The 15,326-nt window shown below is 48.9% G+C and overlaps 1 protein-coding gene across 2 annotated transcripts in view; it reads left to right on the forward strand.

The window, feature by feature from the left end:
• The first annotated feature begins 13,407 nt into the window (after nt 1-13,407).
• ELMO2 (engulfment and cell motility 2) overlaps nt 13,408-15,326 on the forward strand; it is a 38,141-nt gene continuing 36,222 nt past the window's right edge. The window contains exon 1 of one of the 2 annotated variants that reach the window (XM_045804763.2): nt 13,408-13,490. The gene's annotated coding sequence lies outside the window, so the exon portion shown is untranslated. The remainder of the gene's footprint in view (nt 13,491-15,326) is intronic. The other variant, XM_087853534.1, reaches the window with a different exon arrangement.

Below are 15,326 nucleotides of genomic sequence, written 5' to 3' on the forward strand. Positions count from 1 at the left end.
AGTAGATGTAAGTCTTTCCACAATCTTCCCATAAATATTCACTAGGTCCTCTCACCATAAGAGCTCGTATATTTCTTAAGTTCTAAGAAAATGTCTTGAATGGGCACCTGGGTGGCTCAGTTGGTTAAGCGACTGCCTTCTGCTCAGGTCATGATCCTGGAGTCCCAGGATCGAGTCCAGCATCAGGCTCCCCGCTTCTCCCTCTGACCCTCTCCCCTCTCATGCTCTCTCTTACTCTCTGTCTCTCTCAAATAAATAAATAAAATCTTTTTTTAAAATATCTTAAATTATTACCTTGCTTCAAAGACTTTCCTTCTTTTGTTTTCTTCTCTTACTCTGTAACTCACATGAAGCAGACAATGGAACTTTTGCAACTGCCCTTCACATCTCCATGTTCCATTCCTACTTTCCATCTGTTTATTCTTTGGCATTGCATTCTGGGAGAATTCCCGAGCTCCATCTTCTGGATCATTACTTCACTCTTTAATCCATTTTGCTATTCAACCCATCTATTGAGATTTTTATCTTTAAAAGAATTACTATTTTTCTTTTAAGAGGAATCAAACTTTTTTTGTATTTAAAAAGCTGTTGTGTGCTTTTTGAATGCTTTTTTTTTTTTTTTAAGTAAATCCAACCGTGACATGGGGCTTGAACTCATGACCCCACATCAAGAGTCGCATACTCTACCAACTGAATCAGCCAGGCGCCCCTTGTGTGTGTTTTTAAAAAATTGATGCAGGGGCGCCTGGCCGGCTCATGCAATTCTCGATCTCGGGGTTGTAAGTTGGAGGCCCATGTTGGGTGTAGCAATTACTTAATAAAATCTTCAAAAATTATAAAAATAAAAATAAAAAATGGATGCAATAGGGCCCTTTCATTTGTCCAAAATATCAATGATACTTATTCTATAATCTGGTTCTCTTCACTCTCTTAACTCAGTTTCATCATCTGCGAAGCAGGAATAATAATTCCTACCACTGAGTTTCCTGGTGATTATTAGAATTAACATAAAAGAATGCCTGGCACGTAGTGCATTAAATACCTAGCTGATGAATAGACAAAGCAAAATAATAAATGTAAAATACCTGGCACATACATGGTAGGGACTCATTAAATGGAAGCCTCTTATCATTATCCTCATTGTTAGCATTTGCTGAGACAATGGCGTTCAAGATTTTACCCTCTGGGTTTTGACTCTGTCGTAATACCACTTCTCGCTCCCCCAGATCCATGGCATGGACGGCTTCGTAACTCTGCTAAGGCACGAATTTGAACTCTAAGGTGCAAGGCTGGTGAATGGGAGTGGGAATGTGCCCAGCATCTGTCTCCCCAAATGGCTCAATGTTTTTATTTAATATATCAAGCCAGGTAACCCTCACCCCCTCCCTGAAAGGCAGGTGTCTTTATGCCACTTTCATAGGATGATAAACCCGAAGAAAGCACAAGCTGTGGTCCACGAGGCAGTGGTTTAGGAAGCTGTGCTAGGCAGTCAGAGTTCTTTCTGACTCAAGAAATGGACTCAGTTTATTCTTCTGTAAAATGGGCCTTGCTGTGCCTGTTTTGTCCACTCTGCTGGAAGGCTACTTCGCACTTGGCCTTGGATGCCGCATGGTCACTTCCGAGGATTAGAACCGTTCAGGAAGAACGCCACCACCTTCCACCACTCCCTCTGCCCCTTCACTCGCCTAAGGCGTCACCCTTTGCTGGGCGTCGGCTGGCTGTACCTGCACCTGCCCCGTCACGGGACTGGGAGAAACTGGAAAGACGAACCGAAGACAGCTATGAGGTGATTTCCCCAAGTCTTAGAAACAGAGCTGCCCTCTAAGGACTAAATAAGACAAACCAAAGGACAAATTGATGAGATGAGTTGCCATTGACCTGGTAGCCAGGTTGAAGACCAGCCTCAGACTCTCAGTGGAGTCTTCCTAGGAGTGTGCAGGCTTTTCAATATGCACATCCCCCTTGATCTTCCCACGTCCACCTTTGTACCCTACAAGCCATTCTCAACACAGTCCGATCACAGCAACCCATGGGATCTTTCTTCAAAACTCAGACCAGTTCCCTCCTTTCCTCGGCCCTCGTGGTGTGTGAGGTTGACTATTCCTCTCCAAGTTTTCTCCCAAGACTTCAGGATTAAGTGATTCCTGGCCAAGAAACAAAGGCAGAACCATCTCATTCCCCAGTGGATTGGGAAGAAAACTTGTAATAAAATTAGCTACAACTCCAGGAGGAGGCAGTGAAGAAGAACGAAGCTGGGTCTGCAAGGGAGCACGCGTGAAATGGCGCACACGTTTATGCGGCCGAAGGTACGTGCTCCTATCCTATTACTCTGGGAACTTCACTACTACCCGAACAATCGATAATTTTCATCAGGGAAATGATTCTTCTCTGTCACTGCTTCTGCAGCAGTAGGTTGGTGGAGTAATAAATATGAAAGACCTCTCTAAAACTTTTTTTTAAAGATTTTATTTATCTATTTGAGACAGAGAGAGAGAACACAAGCAGGGAGGAGGGGCATAGAGAGAGGGAGAAGCAGACCCCACGCGGAGCAGGGAGCCTGATGTGGGGCTCCATCCCAGGACACTGGGATCATGACCTGAGCCGAAGGCAGACGGTTAACGGACTGAGCCACCCAGGCGCCCCAACATGCAAGGCCTTTGATTTGAAAAAACAAATTCAAATCAGACAGTGCTACTCCCCTGCTTGCAACCCTCTAGTTTATTCCCATTGCACACAGAAAGCAACCTAGACTCTTCACAGCAGAGCTGACAGGGCTGCATTAGCTGGCTTCTCCCTACCCTCCTCTTCCCTTTGCTTCGATGATCCAACCACCCAGTCCAAGTCAGGATCTTTCCTGCTTCCAGGCCTCCCCACATTATACTGTTCTTCTGCCTGGAACATTCAGCCTTTGACCCTTCACCTTTCACCCTTCACCCGTGAAGTCTCAATGCAATTATCATTTTATTTGTCAAGTCTCAATGCAATTATCACCGCCTCAGAGAAGACCTCCATAACCCTGTCACCCTCCTGCTTTGGTTGCTGGAATGCGGGGAAGTGAACCTAAGCATTCTCCTATAACCTTTATCTCAGTGTATAATAACATATTTTATTTATTTGTTTGTTTGCTATCTGCCCTCTGGGGCTGTAAATGCTCTGAGGACAGGGACCGTGCTTTTGCTCCCCACCCTATAACCAATGTCTGCGTGTACTGAGCGCTCAACAGACGTCTGTGGAAAGCGCAGATGAATTCTTGGGTCGGGAGGTCTCCTACGGTATATAGGAGCCTCTCCACATGGTTTCCACCCCAGGCCAGACCTCCAAGGCCAGGCCCTCTAGCAAGAGGGGGCCTTCATTTCTTCTGGGATGGCTGCCTCAGTTTCTCAACAAATAGGCAGGTACTCCAGACAAACCAGGTCAATTCAATAAAACTTAGGAAGGGGTCTCCTGGAACAAAGGAAACACCACCGGTAAAGGAACCCCCACCCCTCCTGGGGGTCCGATCTCTAGGCGCAGGCTTATAATCAGAGCGATGGAGGCAAGGGATGGTGTCACAGAGGACTCAGGTCAACGAGGCTAACACGTGCGCGCGCGCGCGCGCGCGCACACACACACACACACACACACACACACACACGTGGTTGGCCGTTAGTAACCACCCCCATTGACCGAATCCCCCTGTGAGCTAGAAGCTGGACCTTTACTTATTTTACCTCATGTAACTCCCTCACCAGTCCCATGAATCAGTTTCTACTATTTATCCCTATTTTACACACGAAGATAAGGAATTTCAGGGGCGCCTGGGTGGCTCAGTCCGTTAACTGCCTTCAGCTCAGGTCATGATCCCAGGGTCCTGAGATCCAGCCCGGCACTGGGCTCCCTGCTCAGTGGGGGTCTGCTTCTCCCTCTCCCTCTGTGCTAGCTCGCGCTCAAGTAAATGAATAAAATCTTAAAAAAAAAAAAGAGAGAGAGAGAGAGAGAGAGAGAGAGAAGGAATTTCAGAGAGATCAAGCCAATTACCCCAGAACCCACAATAAGGATGGCAATATTCAGCCCGCGTAGCCGCCCCGGTTGTTAAAATATTGAAATTCTCCCATATTTTTTGGTAAATAGTAGCTGCTTCAAATCCCTTAGTGTTTTCTCCACTTGGTCAGCTGCCCTGACCTCTCCCTCCACCCCTAACCTCTTCACCTCCCCGCATTCCAGAAACTTTTCAGTCCTGGTCCTAGTGATGAGGGAACGAAGGCAAGCTGAGGACAAAGCAGAAGCTGATGCCCTGCACCCCCCCCCCCCCATGGATGTATGTGACATTCCTCAGGCACTCCTGGCTGCCCTGAAGGACAAAGAAACAGTTAACCTATAGATACCACAATCTTGCAAGACTTGAGTCTCCTTCAGTTTAGCAGTTTACAGGAACAAAGCTATCAGTAACCTGGCTTCCAGAAGGGAATGTATGCAGACACAATGAAATTTCCTTACCACCTACAGCCCGTTGACAAGTCCTTGAAACAGGCCCGGTGACATTCCTCTAGGAACTCAGCCTCGATGTTAATAGTTTGCTAAGGGTGAAAGGCAGTCCTAGCCTGACCCCCTCCCCTCCACCAAGATCCTGTCAGTCTACTTTAACGTATAAAAATTCCTTTGGAAACTTCCTTTATCTCTAACCCCCCAAGATACGTGTTGGCAGTCATTCCCCAAGCATACGGCCCACCGATAGACATCTGAAGGGTCTCATGACTCAGGTTTTATTAGATGGTAATAAATGACCCTTTCCCAACAGTAGCTAGCCCCCTCAAGGTCCTGGAGACCTTGCTTCCAAAATTCCTTAGAGACTTATGCTATCCCTAACCCCCTCCCGACTTGAGGGTATATAATGGGCCATTCCTCACAACCCCGGGGCAGCAGCTCTTTCTGCCCACGGGTCCTGTCCCCGTGCTTTAATAAACCGCCATTTTGCACCAAAGACGCTCAAGAATTCTTTCTTGGTCGTTGGCTCCGGACTCCACCCCACTGAACCTCACCTATATTCCCCAACCTCATCAATAGTGATGTGGGAAATGCCCTTACTGCCTACAGTCCATTGGCAAGTCCCTGAAACAGGTAGAGTGACCTTCCTCTTGGAGCTGAGCTGCCTCGATGTTGACACTTTGCTAAGGGCAAAAGGCGCTGGAACACTACATCGAAAACTAATGATGTACTGTATGGTGACTAACATATCATAATTAAAAAAAAAAAGGCAGTCTTAGCCTAACATTATCCCGATCCCCCAGGATCCTATAAGCCTACTTTAACATATAGAAATTCCTTTGGAAATTTCCTATATCTCTACCTCCCAAGACATATGTTAGTAATCATCCCCCAAGCATATGGCCCAGTGATACACATCTGAAGGGTCTCATGACTAAAGTTTTATTAGACAGTAATAAATGACCTATAGCTATACCCCTCAAGGTCCTGGAAACCTTGCTTCCAAAATTCCTTAGGGACTTACACTATCCCTCACCCTCTCCCAACTTAAAAGTATATAATGGGCCGCTTGTCATGACCCCAGGGCAGCTCTTTCGGCCCATGGGTCCTGTCCCCATGCTTTAATACAGCTGCCTTTTTGCACCGAAGATGTCTCAAGAATTCTTTCTTGGCTGTTGGCTCTGAACCCCAACATTTCCTACATCAGTGGGGGGGGGCAGAGAAATCCCCTAGGAATCTTCTCCAGGAGTTGTCTGTTCTGATCGGTCAGTCCTGCCCTCATTCCTCCATGGTTGCTAAATATTTTACCATTTATTGTTTGGGATCCTCTGCTTCTGTTGTAACCAGGATGCTGGAGAAGCAGATCCGAGGAGCCACGTTTATCACTGGCTGGGGGCTCATCTTCCATCCAGACAGGCGCAGTGGGGGTAGGACCAGTCGCCAAGAGGAATCTACACGCTCCCCCAGCCGCCCACGGTAGAGTACAAAAGCCGCAGGCTCACCGCGAAATCCTAGCGTGTTTACCATTTTCTAAAAAATGATGGAGCCGTTGCTGTGTGTCTGCTCAGAGTGAGGTTCTTTTTTTTTTTTTTTTTTAAGCAGGAGCAAATCAAATTTAATAGTGTACATATGGGGAATTCACACAGACTTGGAAATTCTAATGACCGGCGATGTGATAGCTAAGGAGAAGGGTAGGGGTCTGAGGATACGAAGGGGAGAAAGACCATTAGCAGGAAGGTGAGTTGGAGATGTTTGGAAAACAAAGGTGGTCCTGTTATGCAGAGAAGTTTCTTAGGCAAAGAGGAATCTCTGTTAATAGCTCTCTTCCTGGTAAAGCAGGCAGTTGAGGGGGAGGTAAAGAGCTTTTTCTGAGTCTGCTCCGTTTGGATTGCTTTTAACTCAAAATAACGTTCCTGCCAAAGTGGCTCATCTTGGGGCGCCCTGCCCTCAGCCCCTGTAGTTCCCTCCTCTGAAACTTCCCCGAAGTTTCATGCTCTAAAAATTGAGCTGGTCAACTGTTCTGTATCACTGAACCAGTCTTAGTCCTGACGATAGGTCAGTTCAGGTATAAACTCATTTCAGGAGGTGGCGAAGCAGATGTGTTTCCAAATTTGGGTTCGTGGTTCAAGAAATCAGGTACTAGGGGCCCCTGGGTGGCTAAGTTGGTGAAGCGTCCAACTCTTGATTTTGGCTCAGGTCATGATCTCAGGGTCATGAGATCGAGCCCCGTGCTGGGTGTGGAGTCTGCTTAAGATTCTCTCTCTCCCTCTGCCCCCCCAACCTTTCTCTCTCTCTCTCTCTCAAAAAAAAAAAAAAAAAAGATTCTAAACAAGAGGCCTTTCTATGGAAACAAAAGAAAAGCAATGTTTAATGATTAGGTCAAAATAGAAATCAGTTTTTGGGTTCTGAGGACAGCCAGTGAGGATTTCTAGGTGTCAAGGTCAAAGCAACTTCAGAGAGAGTGAGAGCACGCAGTGGCCTTCTGGCAGATGTTCCCGGCGTGTGGTCCTAATGTCTCTGGTGATCTCTGAATGACCCACACAGCGACAGACATGAGCTGTTGTGGTGGTTTCCCTGAAGTTTACATGAGGTCCTTTATATTTAGTTTGCAAGGCGTTAGGGAAAAAGGCAGTTTTCATTTTCAAATGAACCCACCTCTTCTGCCCGTTCTTTGTCACATTTCCCAAGGGTCCCTCAGCTGCAGTGGTATCCCGGGGCAAGCAGGGTCCAGCAAGTTAAAGCCTCCTACCAACTACACCAACTGTTCTGCCCTTCGAGGTCCTCCTGGCTGGTCTTAGAATCAGATTGACACGAGCCAGATTAACAGGAGAAAATCAAATTTAACAGCTTCAGTACAGGGAATCCAGACATGGAAATTCCTGGGTGAGGCACTTTACAAGGGGACTTGCCAGGGGGCGCTCCAGACATAAAGAATGGCCAGTTAGTGGTTTCCGCAGCACGGGTATGTGGGTTCAAGTCCCAGCTCTGCCACTTGATAGCCGTATTATAAATGATTAACCTCTCTGTGCTTCAGGTTCCTCTTGTAAAAAATGGGAGTAAAAATAATAATTTCTATTTCAGACGATTGTGGTGACGGCTAAATTAGATGTAATATGTAAAGTCCCAGGAGTCAATAAAATTAATGTAAAATCTATACAACAGCGCCTGCCCCCTACCCTGTTATATTGGTAAGTGGTAGCTATTATTTTTATATACTGGGTGTGCTAGACATTTCTCAAATCTCATTGAATATACTTCCCAATGCCCTCCTGCCCCGCCACACACACACACACCACCCCCACCACCCCCCACCACGGCTTTAGATGTTGGCGATGACGTCCCATGACTTCCTACGCCAGCAGGGGGCGCCGGTCTCACACAATAAGCTCGCGCACTCCCCTGCTGCGGCTGACAGCTGACTGCTCACCGGGGCCTCCAAGACACCCTCCCGTCTCTTCACTTCCACTCACAAAAATACCCGATAAGCCCCAGTTCCTGGAAGAATGATCTTTGCAAATTAAGTTATCATGAGTTATGTGAACCCCCAACCTGCGAGAGCCGACGCTAGACTGGCTGTCTGCCTCCTGCCCTTTGCTTCCCACTTAAAAAACCAAGTCACCATGAATTTTCCTAATGACACTTTATTCGTCTGTTTTAGTCATTTTTCTTCTCTTTCTATCTGAGGCAGAGAGTTGTCTTAAGGGAGATAGCACAGTGTTGCAGAAAAAACTCAGGCTTTGAAATTAGGCCGAATGGATTTGAATACGGGCTTCCCACTCTACCAAACAACCCTGGGCACACGTCCACACGTCAGAATCTTCCACTGCAGAGTAGAGGTAGTAACAGATGCGCCTCGTAGGAATGTGAGGAGCAAATGAGATAATTAATGTGCGGACCTTAGCACAAAGTCTCATATGTATCCCGGCTTATTAATGATTTGAGAAATAGAACAAATTGGAGAATGAAATGCCCAGGTACTATATTGTTTTCAGGGGGTAGCATAAAGAGAAGGACAGGTACTTTGAAGTCAGGCTGACTTGGGTACCACACGAGCTGGTGGCTTTAGCAAGTTTCTTTGCACCACTAACCCTCAGTCTTCCTCATCTGTAAAATGGGTATTCTAATACTCCATAGACATTGATAACTTTGACTAAGCATATATATAACAGTCTCCGACATAAATCTTGGCACATAGACCCACAATAAATACTAGCTCTATTTCTTCAAGCAGATAGAAGTAGGTTCTGACTTTTATGAGCCACCAAATCAGAAATCCTTCCAGTGTGGTCGCAGGGATTATATTTCAACAATAATTTATGTGAAGGGCTACGCTTAGTATATGAGTGTTTAGGAAGATTCAGATATAATATGAGTCAAATTCGTAGAGCTGCTCCATTTACCCATGGCTTGTTTTCCTTTGTTTATTCAGTGCTGCAATACATAACATATTGACCACGTATCGTGGGCTAGATCCCTCTCGGCGCTGGGGATAAAGCTACAAGACAGTCGACATCCCTGACGCCGTGGAACTCAGGACTCTTGTGAAGTCAGGCAAGAAAAAAGGAATGATGTCGAGCACGTTGAAGGAAGTTAGAGCAGGTGAAGGGACCAGAGTGGGGGTGGGGGTGGGGCTAGATCTAAGCTCCTAGGGTGGTCAGGGAAGACTTCCTGAGATTTTAGAGCAGACCTGAATAAACTGAAGTAAGCGGTGAGGATCAGGGGAAAGGGCAGTCCAGAAGAGGGAACCGCATATGCAAAGGCCCAGAGGTGGGAAATCAGGCTGTAAGTCTGCAGCTGAGTGAGTGTGGGGAGACTGAACATAGATGGAGTCAAAGTAGTCAAGTGCCGGATCATCTGGGGTCCTGAAGACCATGGTGGAACCCCCACCATTCTAAAGATGGGCCACCTTATAGCTTAGGCAGACGCGGTTGGGTGTGACAGAGAACCAATGGTGCAGGGGCGACAGGATCCCCACAGAAGCAAAATCTGTGAGTAGGTGAGAGGAGATGCCATCTTGGGAACACCTGCCTGGTGGCCCTTACAGGGCTCCGAGAAGGTGCCTTTCGGTCACAGGAGAGAAGGCGGAGCTCTCTGGGAGGAAGACAGGCTGGGGGGGTTGGCAATAAGAAGGGGAGAGAGTTTTCTCCTTATTTCCTGATTGTTTCTTTTTCTTTCTTTCCTTCCTTCTTTCTTTCTGTTGTTTTTGGTTTTGGTTTTTTGTTAGAGAAGAAAGTCATCAACGACAAGTGAGGAGCTGAAGGCAGAAGGGAGAAGACGCAAGAGCCTCTGGGAGAACAGGACAGGCTGCCCCAGGGAAATGCAGTGCAGAAGGGTTGCCCCACAGTGCGGAGGACCCACTTGGGCCCCCAAAGGGTCTGTATCTCTCTCTCTGAGCCCGTCCATTGCTGGGCACAGGTGAGAAAAGGTGGTGAGCTGAGTTTAAGCAGAGTTGGGACTTTCCAGGTGAGTCAGTGGAGAGAGAAGGGAGCACAGGAGTTCAGCATGAACACAAGGGAGTCATTGTCGGGGAGACCAGGCTTCTAAGCTTGAGAAGGAGGGAAACGAGGCCACAAAGGGGACTCCAGACTATCCGAATGTGGAAGGTCTGTGGGTTACAGAACAGGGAGGGGTATTTCGATACACCCAGTTTCAGATGTGGTTTCAGAGGAACTCAAAATATTCTAGATAATTCCCTCATATAATAATACTTACTGAAGGCCTGCTATAGTTTTTAAAACTACCTACAATTTATTGAGCACTTGTTATGTCAGACACCATGCCAGATGTCGTTCATTTCCTGCCTCTCATGTAATTCTCAGGACAATCCCTTAAGGTCAGTACTGTTATTATCCCCATTGTACAGATGAGGAGACTGAGGCTCACAGAGACCTAGTCAGTTACACAAGAACGCCCAGCTGGTACGTAACAGAGAGCTCTGTATGATACAGGGCTCTACCGTGTGCCAGATACCGTGTTGGGTTTATGTCATCATGACATCCAGCGTCAGGTAGTTCTCCTGCTTGCTCTCATCCTGAAAACAGTCCACCTGGCCTCAACTGCCCAGGGGGAGCAGCTGGGAGTGGAGGTGGAGGAATCTGGAATTCTTCGCCTGTGCACAGTCTGGGTGGAGCGGTCAGTGAGGGGTCTGCCTTCCATAGCTGAGGGGAGGACGTGTTGCCTGAGCTCAGCCAACCGGACTCTTGCTCCAGGGACTTTGGTTCTGATCAAAGAAAGATCTGTTTGAGAAAGGGGAGAAAAGGATGGAACTAATTCTTTTTGACTCCCTCAACACCCACAGCATCTCCAGTCTCTGTCTGTCCCTAACCTGGCCCGCCAGCTTCCTGTCACCACTGTGAGTTAACCGCCAGCCTGCCAACAAATTCCTTTACTGCCGAAGTTAGCTAGAGTTGGTTCCTGAGACTTGCAGTGGCATATCAGGAAAAAAAGACAAATTAGTATAAAGCTAACATGAGTGACTCGTTCCGGGATTAATGCGTACTGAGCAGGGCCAGGACCAGCGCAAGGCAAGTGAGGCACCAGGGCGCAAAATTAAGGAGGTGTCCCCTCAGGCCGTGTAAGTGCAGGACTCGCTCTAATAGGTGCCCCTCTCCTTCTGCGCCCCCCGCCCCCACCCCCGCCAAAGTGAATGGCCTAAAGAACAAAGATTAACTCTCTTTTACAGTAGAGTATGAAGTGACCTGGAAGTGTTCCAGGTCAGCAGGTAGCTTTCTGCTCCACGTGATCATCTGGGGACCCTGGCACCTTCTGTGTGGTGACATTGTCATCCCCCTGCACATTATCATCATGACAAGGTCAAGGCTGGGTCCAGCCAGTGAGAAGGACAAAGAGCAGGGAGGAGGCAGACCCACTGACTAAAGGCCTTGCCTGAAGTTTCACTTCCACTGGCAAGAACTTAGTTACCTGGCTGTTCTTTTTTTTTTTTTTTTTTTTTTTTTAAGATTTTATTTATTCATTTGAGAGAGAGAGCACAAGCAGGGGGAGAGGCAGAGGGAGAGGGAGAAGCAGACTCCCCACTGAGCCTGGATCCCAGGACCTGGAGATCATGACCTGAGCCCAAGGCAGATGCTTAACCCTCTGAGCCACCCAGGCGCCCCTACCTGGCCTTTCTTAACTGCAGATGGGGCTGGGCAGTGGAGCTTAGCTGGGCAGCCAAGTTACGATGGAAGGCAGAGAGAGGGATTTTGGCAGACAGCTGGTTGACCATGACAGTCGCTGACCACATGGAGACCATCTCTCAGTAACAATCAAGGCTGCTGTGTATGCGCACCATGGGGGCTCAGGGAGGGAGAGGTGTTGATGGGCTGGAATAAATGGGGAAGGCAGGAAGGAGGAGAATGTTCCTCAGGAGGTTAATTATAGGAGTTAGCTTTCCCTGGGCCTGGGAAAGGTAAGGCGAACATGGCTTGCCACCTTGCAGTGGGGCAGGAAGGAGTGTGGTAGACAGGATGGGATTCAGAGTAAGCAAAAGCTGGATCCGACTTCTAGATCTTGCACTGACCTCAGGCACATCCTTAACCAAGCCACGCCTTCCACTCCCCCTTGTAAAAGGAGTAAGATGACAGCATCATCAGCAATAATAATAGGCAATAACAGTATGGATAATAACAAAGTTGCCGTGAGGATCCCACAAAGCAACGGTCTATACAAGACTCTGATATCCAGCAAACACGTAGACCAGGGGTGGGCAAACTATGGCCCCAGCCACCACCTGGAACACAGCCACACTTGTCTGTTTATCTGTTGCCTGTACTTGCTTTCCCACTCCAACAGCAAAGTGGAGTAGCTGTCAGAGAGACCGTATGGCCGGGTATTTACTATGTGGACCTTTGTGGAAAGTTTGCGGAGGACCTCTGCGGGGGCTGAATTGATGTTAGCTGTTACTGACCTTCAGCTTCCCTGAGCACCAGTTTATTCACCGGGAAAATATGACTTAACAAAAGTCATCTTCGAAGTTTCGGGGATCAAATGAGACTGTTTGCAGATTGCAAGCTGCCCTATAAATGGTCATTATTTAATCCTTTCTGGGTAGAATCAACCCCATGTAGTCTCTGCTGCGCATCTGTAAAATGGGCAACAAAAGACATGCTTCTCAGGACTGTCGTAAGGATCTGTGAGACAAAATGGTGAAACCATAAACTTTAGGATCAAACCAGCACAGTGTGGCGTCTTGCTCTGCGAGCCACTAGCTGTAGGATGTCTGGCCTCAGTTTTCTTATCCGAAACAAAGGGATCGGCATAACACCTACATCAGGGGTGCTGTGAGTATACTGGGAGAGAGCAGGAGTGAGGCCTTGGCTCGGTGCCCAGCCTTGCTCTGATCCGCAGGTGCGGTGACAAATGCCACCTCCCACGGGACTCCACTGACAGTACGACAGAGCGGTAGCCCTCTGCCTGTGCTCAGCGCCCACGGTCAGCCCCGGGTGCCGGTATAATTAGCTCCATCTCGGTGGTGCGCAGCCACGGCTGCTCACAGCCTCTGACACGACTGTCACCTCCCACTCAGTTATCCCCACTGTTGAGTGTGCATTACACGCCCGCTGGGCATGGGACTGAGTGCCACCAGAGGACAGCTCAGCCCTCAAAATCTCCGAGTTGTCACAAGGATCCAAGGCCTTTGCCTTCACTCCCGGGCTGTGCCAAAAGAAAAGTTTGAGGGAGAAAAGGCTGCCTCTTGGATCGGCTGCGAAATCCCGCTCCCTCTGACCCCTACAGCCCGCGGGGTGGGTGGTGAGGGTGGGAGGGAAGGAAGCCTGTTTCTTTAAGAGGCCTCCGCCAGTGGGGCGGGGACAGCCGGCGCTTCCCCCGGCAGTTGGGCCCTCCCCCTCTCGAGTGACGGGCAGACAACCGAATTGAAGAAAGAGAGTTCAGCGTGACGGCAAAGCGGAGCAATAGGAGCCCGGGTCGGCCTGCGGGGGCGGGGTCCCGGGAAGGCGGGGCGGGCGGAGGCTGGAGGAGCCGCGGAGGCGAGACCCGGGCGCGGGAGCTGGGCCTAGGTCAGCGCCCTGGTGAGTGAGGGGCGCGCCGGGCGCTGGGGCGTGGCGGGCCGCGGAGAGGGGCCTGGCCGGAGGGATGCGGGGAGGAGAGGCCGGGCCGGGAAGGGGGCCGGAGGCTGCGGCCTGCATCTGCTCCGGGGGTTGAGGGGCTGGAGGGCGGGCCCCAGCTGCACCTCGCGGGTTCGGCAGGGGGTCGCGGCCCTGCTGGGTCCGCCGGGCGGGAGGCGCGCGGGTCCCCGATCGCGGGGGGCGTCGGGTGGGGAAGAGGGCGGGCCGGGCGTGGAGGAGCAGAGGGAGGAGGAGGGTGGGAGGATGGAGGCTGCGGGCGCGACCAGCAGATGGGGGAGGGACGGGGTGGGAGAGCGCTCGATGGGAGCCCGGAGAGTGTTTGCGGCTGGGTGGCCCTCGGCCGCGGCCGGGGAGTCTCTCTGACATCGCCGCCGCCGACGCACACGCTGCCCATCACCCAGCCCCGTCGAGTTGGCCGGCTCTGTGGCCCCCAGTCCATCTACTGCTCATCTCCGCCGCTCCTCTTCCGTTCAGGCGTCTGTCGCCTCCTACCTGGGCATTGTCCTACCTGATGTTGCCCCCACGCGCTCGGGCCGCTCTGCTGTGGGCCTCGCACGGTGCGTGGTCAGTGGGATGTTTGAAAATGCACATCAGATCCCGACACTTAACTGCTTAAAACTGGCCAGCTGCCTGCCTCTTGCAGGGTCAGCCCCAGATCCTCTCCCAAGCCCTGGAGATCTGGAACCTCCAACCTCTCCCTCCTGCTCAATAGTCTTCACACTCTCCTTTTCCTGTTCCTTCTACAAACCAAGTCCTGGCTCCCCTCGAGGTCTTTACACTTAGCCTTCTTCTGCCTGGCCCGCTCTTCCCCACCTGTCTTAGTCCAGTAAACTCATCTTGGTCCTTCAAATCTGCACTCAAGTATCACTTCCTTGGGAGGCATCCCTGAGCCCTGACTCCTCCTCCTGGCGAATTCCCCACTTTTGTCACCCTGTGTACTTCACCACACTTGAACTACTGCAGTTTTTTTTTGTTATTTGTGAAAGTGTTATTTGTGAAAGTGTTAAAATGTCTGTCCATCCCACCAGATAATAAGGTCGAGAAGATAGTGTCTGGTTTTGCTCTTGTATCTCCAGCATCTTACACAGGTCTAGGCACTGGTATTTATGTAAATATATTTAATAAATAATATATTTATATAATATATAATATAATATATATTTATATATAATTATATAATATAATTATATTGTAATAAGTGTAATATATAATATAATAAATAATATATTAAATATATTTAATATTTATTAAATAAGGGGATGGAGAACTTGGCTTTGACAGGAGGAAGGGGATGTGAATCGTGGTCCCTGATAGCCTGCGGGTGAGGGAAGGAAACCAACATTGGAATACTTTCTGTGTGCCAAGCTCTATGTAGAGCAATACCCAGGGTCCAATAGAAATAGAACGTACTACGCATGTAGTTGAAATTTTTTAGTAGCCGTATTAAAAATGTAAAAAGAAACAGGTGAAATTAATTTTTGGGACACATTTTACTTAGCCTGTTATATTCCAAAGTAATATTATTTTGACATGTGATCAATATAAAAACACTGTTAACGAGATAGTTCTCGGTTTTGCGGAGGCACTAAGTCTTTGAAGTCTGGTGTGTGTTTTCTACCTATAGCCAGTCCGTTTCAGTGTGTGGTAACCACATGCCCCGTGCTCAGTGGCTACACAGGACACGGGTCAGGGGCTATCATATTGGGCTCTGCAGTTCTAGAAGCTTTGTATACCTGTGGCGTTTAATCCCCTGTAGAGTTTCTTGAGGTATTGTTACCT

Source organism: Ursus americanus, chromosome 22, assembly GCF_024610735.1.
Source record: "Ursus americanus isolate L20-20 chromosome 22, mUrsAme1.1.p, whole genome shotgun sequence".
NCBI lineage: Eukaryota > Metazoa > Chordata > Mammalia > Carnivora > Ursidae > Ursus > Ursus americanus.